Source organism: Anas acuta, chromosome 7, assembly GCF_963932015.1.
Source record: "Anas acuta chromosome 7, bAnaAcu1.1, whole genome shotgun sequence".
Taxonomy (NCBI): domain Eukaryota; kingdom Metazoa; phylum Chordata; class Aves; order Anseriformes; family Anatidae; genus Anas; species Anas acuta.
Genome location: NC_088985.1, coordinates 31,845,669 through 31,857,256, shown reverse-complemented (window position 1 = coordinate 31,857,256; position 11,588 = coordinate 31,845,669).

The window sequence follows — 11,588 nt, the reverse complement described above, 5'->3', positions numbered from 1 at the left end:
GAAAGGCATCCAACTTTAAAAATTTTAAATGGCATACATTTTCTTCCATACTGCTCCAGAAGCAGAGAAGATCCTACAATATATGTTTTTGAAATATTGCAAGACCAGAATCTTTTTTTTTTTTTAATTATTATTATTTTATTTATTTTTATTTGCTTTTAGAGGGGCTTATATATAATCCCTTTTAAATTACTGTGCCTATGGAAGCTTCCATGATAAGGCACTTTATAAATTAGACTGTATTATATTGTATTGAAAGTGGAAATGTGAAGGTATATTGGCTAGATGATATCTTGTAATTAGAGTTTGGTTTCACCATTTAAGTGGATGTGTTGACTGCTTTTCATTCTGGAAGTACTGCTCTCTGCTTAATGTACATCCCTGAGTAAATCTGTACATCTTGAAACTCCATGTGTTTATAGGCAAGGTTTCTAGTATGCAGTATTTTATTTTATTTGTCTATCTTTATTTTTAGGCAAAAGAAGGCTGAATGTTAAATGAAATGCAAGATTTTAAGAAACGGGAGCATGAAGTTAGTTTTCCAAATACATGTGTAGAGCCCTATACAAAAGAGCTGGGCAACATCTTTACATACTGTCAGACAACATCTTTACAAATAACATCTTTAAATACTATCTGCTCAACACCAGAGAACTGGTACACTTTGTTGCTAAAATATGCACAAAGATGACCAACACTGGCAACCAAATGGTCTATCTGCATTAAAGCAATTGCTTCCAGTTCGAGTTCTGTCCAATGCAAGACATTTTGACACCTTTCTATAAGATTTCAGTGTAATTATATATTTTGCATATAACAGGCCAGGGCCAGTTTTAAATATCTGACCAGTCTCAGCTGTGTCTTTATAAGAGACAGCTAGAGATCAGCAGCAGTATGAAGGAAGGAAGAATACTTACTAAAGAATGAAAAATAGTAGAGGATTTTGAAGGCCACAGATGTCCATTCTCATGCAAAGTGGAACCAGTTTTGAAATTGGGTTAACTTAATAGGCTGTGAATTATACAAGCTCTTTAAGTTAATCTGATTTCATAGCCACCTTAGCGTATCCACACTTAACTGTCTGAGGACCAGAGCACAAGTCCTTTGAAGTGTCAGATGAGGTGGATATTGCTGCACATTTCTATGCCATCAGAGGATGTTGCTGGTGGGATCTGCTACTGAAAGGTATTTGAACCTCAAACTATGACATGAATAGGTTGGTGCAGAAAACGTCATTGCCAGCACTCGTTTGCTTGGAGTGATGACAAATGATTATGCTGTTTCTTTCCATTGTGTGCACAGTTCTCTGATGTTATTCCATCTTCTTTGCTATATCACAAAGATCATTCAATTTCTGATTGAAGTCCCTGGCATCTTACTTCCAGTGCCCTGCGGCATTAACACATTGCATGATTCTGTTTCAACATCCTTTGCTTCTTGGCAGAAATTTCCTTCTATATTCCAAGCCTAGACAGTGCATGAAAGGATTTCTGAGCTTTTATACAACAATCTTGGCTGCTTTTTTTTTTTTTTTTTTTTTTTTTCTTGAGGTAGTGACTAACTAGTCTATCTCCCCATTAGCTGTAATGAAGACACAAATTACACTGGGAGGTTACATGAAGGTAAATGTCCCTGTGGGATTCAGCACAAATGTTGCCAGAAGTTAAGCTTTTGGTAGCAGGTTTTCTTGATAAATGAAAAATATAACATCTCAGATTTGTTTTATCCCAAATCAGTTGCAAAAAATAGATACGTGTATGTGCATATATATATATATATATATATATATAGGAATGTATAAATAACCCCCCCTCCCCTCAACCCCCCATGGACTTTTTTGATTGAACTTTTCATCAAAGGCAATATTACTTCTTAAAATAAATATTATTGTGAAATGGAATTTTCATTGGAAAAACTGGTTCTTCAAACCTTTTCTTACCTGTCTGGGGCAGAATAACAACAGCCTGATTCTCTCCTTGAAACTGCTTGGAAGACATTTTATACAAGTGCATCCAAAAAGACTGTGTTATGAACACACTCTATGTCCAGTTCCTCTGTCAGGAAAGGCTAATAAATTTACAAGTGCTCAAAAATCTCCCAAATAACCACTTCTGTCTTCCCCAGCCTAGTGCAGAGCACATTAGATAATGAAAGTAAACAGAAAATGCACACACCAATATTTCCTGTAGCACATAACTGCATCCTCACCTAAATGCTAATCACAAGCTGATACTTGCCTGCATAAATCTAATCAGTTCCTTTCAGAATTGCATGAGGAGTGATTCCTTTCATCCGCATGGGAAAACATCCAAATTGAGTATCACATTTGTGTCCTTTAATAGCGCTGTTTTCTCTGAAATATACAGGAACAGGCTCTCTACTTCTCACAAGTGTCCTGATAGCAATACGCTCACGCTCATTTTAATTTCCCAGGCATCCAGCTCTGAGGGCAAGAGGGTTTCTAAGTGCCTAGACATATATCCTGCCAGGTTCTGAGAAATTCAAGTAGAAGAAGGTGTTTTGTCACTATATGTGATTGGGCTGCGTGTTGACGTTAGGTGTGATTAGATACAGAAGCAGAACTCTTGGCTGATGCAGACTGGCGTGGCTCCTACCAGAAAGAATAATTCTGGTGTGCTGAATGCAGGCTCTGTAATACAGCCGTGTTGATTGCTTGGGGATTACTTCTAAAGCAGGAAAGGTAGAGACAAGCAGACTTAGCTGGGCTTTAAGTGTGATCAGAGGTTTTGTTAAACTTCTGCTCCCTGCTCGCTGAGCCCTTCCCCGTGAGGGAATTGTCTGGCACATCCCTGGGCTATGAGGACACACTTCTGCCAGGCCAGCCCTTGGAGGGAGCTGTCGTCACCTTGGGGAATGCAGGCACAGTGTGGAAAAGGTGCAAGCTTACAACCCATGGGTTGTATAACTGATGCAGGTCTCAGCACAAGTGCATACCCTGCTGTAGGCACCTGAAATTTTGAGGCTGAAAAGAAAAATATCTGTAGATTTTAGGAAGAGCAACTCAGTTGCTGAACTCCTTTGATCTCAAGATATCTCCAAGTTTCAGGAAGCAAACTGCCTTCAGTGCCTTTGTTTGCCCAAGCCCAACAATGGACCGTGTTCCCTTCCTGCGTCTGGCTTTGGGTTTCTGCATTGGTTCCTCAAAACAGGAGAAAAGCACGGGCTAGGAGAGGAGGTTGCTGTGCAAAAACGTTGGCACGCTCAGATATCACGGCTGTGGAAGCCATGAAGGGACTACAGAAAACAATGGAGGGCATTTTGTTGGTGTTGTGATTTTATATCAAATGTTATTCAGCATTATTTCACCTCCTTCAGGTAGATAACAATACAGCTAACAATTTTACATTAGTCCCAGGAGGAAATTTAGTAGAAAATTGAAACCAAAATAGAATAAGAAAGTGCTCTGTGCATCTTTTGTTACACAGTTTTAAAAGTTGTGTGGATTGGCTGCAGCACATTTTTTCTTGTCAAACTCCCAAAAAAGCAATTATGCAAGTCCTCATTACAAATGAGTCACCAGTGTTGTTTTGTTTTATGAAATGAAAACGTTTTAGCACTGAATTGCCTCTGAGAGTGCAAAAGAGCATACATAAAATGTAAGCTGCTTCTGCTTTACCCCTTCATGACTCAAAAGTGGTTAAGTACAGTACAGATAATAAACACCGTTTTTAGTTTTAGAAGAAAAATAAGGTCAAGTCTTATTCATGAGAAACTAAAATGGTGTTCTTGAACAGGCTTTAATAAAGCACTGAAGGCAAGATAAAACTTAACAGAAAAACTGTTTTACTTAATATTTACCAGATAATGTTATTCCCTGTGTCTTTAAAGCTAATGTGCCTTAAATCTAAACTCTAACTTTCTGCTCTAGGAGAACTTGGAAGAGGTCATGTTTTGAGCATATGTGTAAAACAGCATTCCATAATTGATTTATTAACATATGAGGTCATATTTATGATTTTCTTTTTGAAATATATGAAAGAGAGCTATAACTATATAATCCTGCATGATCTATTCAACAAAAATCTGCTTCAAAAGTCCAAGAAAATAGTGAAAGAGAGAAAAATAGGCAAGGAAGCCAGTACTGCGTATTTTGTAACGTTTAAAGGTTATTCTCCAAAGGACAAATTAATCTAATTTGTATTTGGTAAAGATCATGTTGGATGTTTTATTTGCATTCTTTCATGTCTCAGGAGAGGTGCTGCTAAATAAGCCCAAATGGGATAAAAAGTATATTTTTATTTAAGTGCAAACACTGCAGTTTTCGGCTACAATGTCCTAGCCAATGTGGGGTTCTGAAACACTACCTTAAGAAAAGTTGAGATGCCCAGGATCTTTGCAGACTGTTTTTTTTTTTTTTCTTCTTTTTTTTCTTTTTTTTTTCTTTTTTTTCTTCATCTCTGAAGTCTTTTTTTTCTGCATATAATTTCTGAAATGTGAAGCACATGCTGGGTTCTTCTGTAGCACAGGTCCCTCTTCAGCAGCCCCTACTCACTCTCTATCAAAGTCAAAACTCCCTTTGAAGTCCTGCATTTTGCCCGAGTCCTGCATGCTGCAGAGCCAGTGCCTCTTCCACCACATCTTCTGCAGGGCAGGCTCTGCTGTGGCATTTGTACACTGGGCCCAGCCATGCTGGGGATTCACCCGTGGGCTGCTCTTGTCCTGACAATGTCTGATTGACACTAAATGCACAATTTGATCCACCAGGTGCTCCTATGTGATCCTGGCTTCTTTGTCTGGCTACAATTTAGTGGTCGTTTCTAGGTTGAGGTCTGAGGCACACTTGGGTCCTCTCAAGACGTGACCTCTAAGACCACATGAACTCTCACCAGTCATTTACACGTGTTTTCCCAAGGCTCCACAGGATCAGATCTTCTGTTTGATTATGGTTTGATGTGACAGGAAAACAATGAATTTAATGTTTTTGGTTTTGGTTTGATTTTATTTATTTATTTTTTAAACAATGAGCTTAGCACATGATTATTTTAACAACAGGATTCTTTGAAATCATTCAAATATCAAACAGTAGCAATCGTATTAGAGAACACTGCAATGTCCTGGCAGACTCTGTCTCCTACGCTTAGCAGACCCTGTGTGTCCAAAATTAATCCGAGTATACCCCCCTGTACTCCAGGAAGGACAGATGTAGTGAAGTCCGATGGTCATAACTCAACCTGCCTCCTTGGCATCTGCTCCAACAGCAACATCTAATCTCGCTCACCTGCTCAGCATTTTTCATACCTTCTGTTCGAGACCATTTTCTTCATAAGGTGGCATGGGGTGACAGACCTGATGGTGTCCCAGGGGTAGTCCTCCAAGAGAGTGACAAGTGTCTCCCTTGGGCAGAGCTGCTGTCTGGAATGCTATTTAATAGGCTTATCTTGGGCAAGTTTAGGCATGAGTCAAACACATAATATGAACCGGAGTTTGTAATTTCATACAAACAACCTCCTCTCAGTTACAATCTACTCTCAAAGGCTGCTGATGGGTTGAGCACAATAAAGCAAAAGACAAAAAAGGACAATGCTAAATGAAGAAGAAAAACTGATTTCCTCTGAAATTGTTTCAATAAAAATTCTGAAATCTGATGAAAGATGTTCTGTCAGCTGTACAATTTTTTAGGAAAAAGTTGTGATTTTTTTGTGTTTTATTTCATTTTAAAAATATTATTTTTTATTAGTTTATTATTATTTTTCTTAGTTTGATTACCTCTGATCTATTTACTAGCCAAAGTAAAGATTTTCTCTCACAAAATTCATTTCAAGTATGGGAATATTTATCTGTGGGAGCTAAATTTCTGAGAGCTTAGTTGACGGTGGAATTTTCTATTGTGGAAACTATTAATAAAAATCGTAACTGTGCTTCTATGTAGAGATATTCTACGGCTTAATTTCAAAACTTAGCTGTTTCCAAAAGAGTCCTTTTATACTTAATTATCTTACCATTTCTGGAAAATATTCTGTTGGTGTTCTGAGCACAGTTTTGTGTTGGCTCCCATGGAGAATATTGTGATATTTTAAGACGCTTGTGTGTGCTTAAGCTCATACCTGCCTACACTCCTTCATACTTTCCTACCTTCTTTTTTTTTTCTATCTATCTTCTAGGAGGCTGTGATTCACTGCTCAAATTAACCATAGCTTGAGACCAGAGGAGAATAATGTGTATATAGCTATGTGTTTCACATTGTGCATTGTAAAATGAGCTCTGAAAACCTTAATTGTCAATTCCCCTAAGAAAGCTTTTAACCAGAGAAACTCATAGACCTGGGATGAGAGAGATGGTGAAATAAATTGTTCCTAAAACCTCAAAGGAGGGAGAAAGGACAAGAATAGAGAGAAAGCCCCCAGGGGCCCATGGATGGGACTGCGGATGCTTCATCCCAAAAGCCCACCCTGGTGACAGAGCCCTCCCAAAAAAACACACCTGGAGCTGGGTGATGGGGATGCAGGAACAGATCAGGGTGGCTGTGAATGTGAGTGCTAAACATTTGTGGCAAATGACAAAGATAAATCTTACCCAGAGCTTTACAGTTGTTCCTAAGATCATACAGTAATCATGGATATCCTCTTTGAAGAAAAAATGCTTGTTTTTTAAAGCTGTTTGCTGGCCTCTGGCAAAACATTGCTACAGGAAAAAGATCCTGACAGACAGATGAAAAGGATTTCAAGTTGTGTTATACTGTAATTATCCTCCTGGAGTTAGACATTCATATAATTTTAGTATGACAGCATGCTAGATACCTCCCCCGCCCCCCCTTTCCCCATGATTTTGGTAGTTCTTATCAAAAAAAGGGCCTTGGTATATTTATACCCTAGCCCCAGCCTTTTATTTTTAATCATTGATGGAATGAATCATTAATGCATTAGAATGGAAATAAGATTTTTGTGAGACCTCATACTCTTGAAAATTCTTCAAATGTCCAGAAATTCCTATGAGAAGGAACCATGTAAGTGTGTGTGCCCTGGTTTCTTTCTGCACCTGATGGTCCTTGTTTGTTGGTTCAATGGCTAACCCATGTCCTGTAGCAGCCTGGCTCTGCAGCAGGTGTAGGAGTACTTTGGAGACTGGAAACTGCAGTAGCTGGAGCCACTGTGAGCTTTCAGTGTGATGCAGAATGGGATGGTTTATTCTTGAGAGAGAAAACATAAAAAGCAAGTGACCTAAAATCAATATGTTTGAAAGGCACATTCAGCGGTGCTTTTACCAACTTGTATAATACAAAAAACAAGGTGTTCAATGATATTTAATCACAGAATCACAGAATCACAGAATTTCTAGGTTGGAAGAGACCTCAAGATCATCGAGTCCAACCTCTAACCTAACACTAACAGTCCCCACTAGACCATATCCCTAAGCTCCACAAAGGCAATAAATGGAGATGTTAATCAGATGAAGAAGGAAATGGTCTTAAAATTTTGCATAACTGCTCAAAACAGGTTAAAAAAATGAATTTGTTGTTTCTGTGGGGAGAAATACCATTTTGTCATACCTGAAATACATTTACATATATTTTGAGGAAGATTTCTGAGCTAAAGAGGGTAAGAGACTGACTGATCTGCACTCACAATGCTGTAGTACCAATTCATTCACCCTGGGTAGTCTCTTCCACCTTAGATGTCTGTTTCATAGGATTTTTTTTCTCCTTTCTTTATTCTGCTGTTCCTTCGTTTTGAATTGGAAAAAACCCTATTTTTGAAAATTCAAATTTCCAGATGAAACTGAATTGCTGCGTTCTAGTTCTTACTATTCATTATGCAAGCTTCTCTTCATGATTCTGTAATTTTTTTCTTGATATCTAATATTGGGAAAGGTGCTGGAAATGGTTCCACATCCAATTTAGTGTGGCAGTTCTTGCAGGTTTTACTCTGTTTAAGAAACCTTCAGCCAATTATCAAATACAAAATAGTCTCTCTTTTTTTTTTTTTTTTTCTAGTCTAATTGTCTGAAAGATTATTTTAATTGGCACTAAAATAATTGAGAGTGTGCATATTACAAGTTTAATGTGAAGGACAGACTATATCATTCTCTAATTTGCAAAGCTATACTATGATAAACTGTTCAGAACAATCCCAGCAGTATTGTATCTTCAGAAACATGGGAGGTTCACGCAAATCTCCTGTAATGTTTCCATAATGATGGTAACAAAACCATTGTGGTTTCACAGGAGTATAGAGAAGGTTATGATTGTTACGGTGTGGAGCACGAATGTCAGAAATGTGAAAAATATTTCATCTCTCTGTCTTGTGGCTGTGGTTTGCCAAAGATTGAGGTGGGATTACACAACTTCTGTGATATGACCCAACCAAAATACTGTCTGTATGTGTTACAGGGCTTGTTTCACCAACAGTGGTGCAGGGTATTGAGGGGCTTGACTGCTCTTTGCAGTTTGCAGAAGTGTTTTGCCAGTCATGGGTGATGCAGGTGATGGAAAATCAGAAGCGAGAAGGCTAAATCCTGTGCTGTCCTCCCGGGCTGCACGGGATTTTAAACAATTCTCTGGAAACAGTTTGGATATTTGTTTGTCTGTTTGTTCATTCTCCTTATCTTACAAAGTTACTGAATGCTAATGAGATGTCTTGCTATTTATAGAAAATAAAACATATGGGAAAAGGATTATGTCTGTCACACACTGCCAAGCTGATTTTATAGAGCGACAGCTCTACAGGGAAAGTTTCACTTCCATTTCTCCCGGGAAGCCAATCTGAGACCGAGAGCCAGAAAACCTGGGTTGCACTCCCCACATCTGCAAGGCATTTAACCCCCAGTTCCTCCTCTTCATCTTCCATGTAATTGGTTTAATCACACTTCCCTGCCTCACTCTGGGTGCTGCAGGGTTAATTTATGTGCAGAAAGTCCTTAAGATTCTCGGATGTAAGTTTTCTTTTTGATGTTTTCACGGTGGTTTTAGAAAGGAACATTCATACCAAGGTAAAGCCTTAGGGTTTGCTAAGTGGAAGATCACCTCTGCTACAACTTCTGTTGACATGGGGCTGGGGTGAGCAGCATCACCCATCAATAGGTCAGTTTGGACCTATTCCTATTTCAGTAGTAATGGGTCCTTTCCATAGGGTAGTAGACCCTTTTCATCTGCTGTGAGTAATCTGGGCCTTCTTCTCTGATGCCCCACATTGGAAGTCCTGTGCCTCTGAGCTGAAGCTGGTGGAACAGGGCTGCAGACACTTGGAGTACACAGCTGTGTAGGAACAGAGAAAAGTGTGACACTGGGGAAGTAAAGACGCAGCAGTGGAGATGACGGCAGTGAGGCTGATTCCAGTGAGGTTGATCTTCATGGAAGGTGAGAGGACCACGAGCAGGTAGCCTGCAGAAATGGCACTGTCAGTCCAAGCAGAGACAAATCCTCAGCACTTGTGATGTAGAGGCTTTGTTTGTATGGCAAAGTATCAAACTGAAGAGTTTTGAGAGCAAACTGAAGTTTAAGATGGAGTGGCCCAGATCTAACCTGTCTGCAGTGCTCCAGAGTGCCTGGCGAGCAGTGTTCTCATTTGGTTGACTCAAGATGTTCAGAGGTAGTTCATAAGTAAAAGACTTGTCACTGAGATTTGTGTTATCCATGAATTTCCTGGAAGATCTGGTCTGCAGTGTATCAATGGTCTTTCTCCTGACATTTTCAGATCTTTCTCCTAGCATTTCTCCTCCCTCCTTCACCTCCCCACTCCCTCCACCATCTCCTAGATAGCAAGGAACTGGAAAAGAAGCTGCAGCTGAAGTTGTGTGGATAAGTTCTGTGGGAAAGAAAATATGTGTGTGTAAGTCTAGGAGATGCTTATTTGGGTCTGTCTTGAAATTTACAGTGCTAAAGAATTTGACATTGGAGTAATAAAATCTGTAATAATTGCAGAAAGAAATTCACTCCAAGGCAGAGGAAGAGAGGAGCTTTACTATCATACATAACAGTCACTGCATTTGAACTTTTACTTTTGCCTGTGTCTTGTAGCCAAAGCCTGATCTCCTGAGCAAAACTAGTGCACTGGGTCTGGCTGGAATGTCAACTTTTCCTGCAGCAGCCCATACAGTGCTGTGCTCTGTACTTGTAGCTGGAACAGCAGTGTTATCACACCAGTGTTGTGTCTGCTGCTGAGCAGTGCTGGCACAGCACTGGGCCTTTCTCTAACACTCCTAGGGGGTGGGCAAAAAGTGAGGAGAGAAACATCACCAGGGCAGCTGAACTAAACCAACCAAAGGGATATTCCATACCATGGGATGTCACACTCAGCAATAAAAGGTGGAGACAGGAAGAAGAGGGGAGGGGTGGGCTCTCTGTGAAAACGTCGGTCCTCCTCCCAAACACCAGCTATGTGCGTTGAGGCCCTGCTTCAAGGACGTGGTCAAGCATCGCTCATTTGTGGGAAGTAGAGAGTAATTTCTTTCCTCTGCACTTCCACATAGCTTTCATTTGTTTTATTTGTTTGTTTTCCTTCCTTTCTTTTGTTTCCTCCTCCCCTTTCCCTTTCCTTTTTTTTTTTTTCCCTTTAGTTGCATTGTTTAGTTCATAATAATCTTTCTTTAATTATTATTATTATTATTATTATTATTTCCCTTTAATTAAATTATCCTTATCTCAACTCATGAGTTGTTCTTTGCTTTACTTCTTCCTCTTCTCATCTAAGGAGGGGGAGTGAGAGAGCAGTTGTGGTGTTTAGCTGCCCAGCATGGTAAAACCACCACAACTAGAAGAAACATATTTTGCACAGGGGATCTCTGCAGAGACAGGAATTCTCTCGCCAGGCCCTGCCATGGCTCTGGCTACAATTTTCAATGAGAAGCAACAATTGCTCCTCCTGTGCTCTCAGCAGAGAGAGGATTTTCTCCACCAGATCTGCCATGCACCCACTTGCTCCTTTGTGGTTTATTTATTTTCAGGGAAGGTGCATTCCCTCGTCATCAGTGCTGAGTGCTGTCTGGAGAGATTTCCTAGCCCTACAGACAGCCTGCTCTCCAGTCCCCCTCCTTCCTTTGCCCAATCATTAACATAAATCATAACCTAGCAGATGAAAAGAAATTTCCATTCTTTGTGATCTCTTGCCAGAGTTCTCCCAGTTTTTCTCAGTTTGGGAAAACAAATGTGCTTTGCAACATGTCCTGGGGGTTGACAAACCAGGGCTGTTTCAGACCAACAAGGGAGATGAATTCTGAGCACGAGGTCCTGCTGTGGGGCCTCCACCGAGTGCCCATGGACCACATGCCTGGGCTGACACAGACACAGGTGGGGGGCATGCAGGGAAGCCTTTTCCCCACCTCTCCATGGGCCACCATTAGCTGCCAGCTGGCCCCATGGGTGTCCACAATGTCACAGACCTGGGGATGAGGTGAGGAAAGGTGGAACAAGAGTAGGGCAGGGGCTGCCTCTGGGGTTGGGGGCTCCTGCTCTGCCAGGTGGGAAATTCACTCTAGTGCAAATTGAATGGGGTCTTTAGGCTCTTTTTTTTTTCTTTCTTTCAGACAAGCATTTTTTTTCCACATCATCAGTAGTTCTGACTGCCCATAGGGAAGCAGACCAGGCTGTTGATGGTTTCAGTTGTGATCTAAGCAAGATGTGATTCCAAGTGCAG